Source organism: Pavona decussata, unplaced genomic scaffold (assembly GCF_977016875.1).
Source record: "Pavona decussata unplaced genomic scaffold, jaPavDecu1.1 SCAFFOLD_157, whole genome shotgun sequence".
In the NCBI taxonomy this organism is placed as follows: domain Eukaryota; kingdom Metazoa; phylum Cnidaria; class Anthozoa; order Scleractinia; family Agariciidae; genus Pavona; species Pavona decussata.
The window spans coordinates 64,620-65,000 of NW_028145569.1; positions in this window are offsets into that span (position 1 = coordinate 64,620).

Genomic DNA, 381 nt, shown 5'->3' on the forward strand with positions numbered 1-381 from the left:
GATTCCCTATTTTAGAGATTTCCCCTTTTAGAGATTCCCTATTTTAGAGATTCCCCGTTCCCCGTTCTCCATTTTAGAGATAGCCTTTTGTTTTTGCGCGAATTCCCCATTTTCAAATGAATTAATAGAGTATGTTAATTTGCCAGATTTCAACGGAAATTTGGCTAAAATGTTCCTCAGATATTAATGCCTCAAAGTGTGTCTGACATGTACAGGCTTTTACGAAATTCAAAATATTTTTCCCGTGACGTGTTAACTTCTGACGCGACTACAAAAAATTTCCATTGTCCAACTTTAGGATGGGTTTTCTCTTAAACCAATACGAATAAAGAAAAAGCCTGGCATATTTTGATAGCCTATTATCTTCTGATTGATATTGTG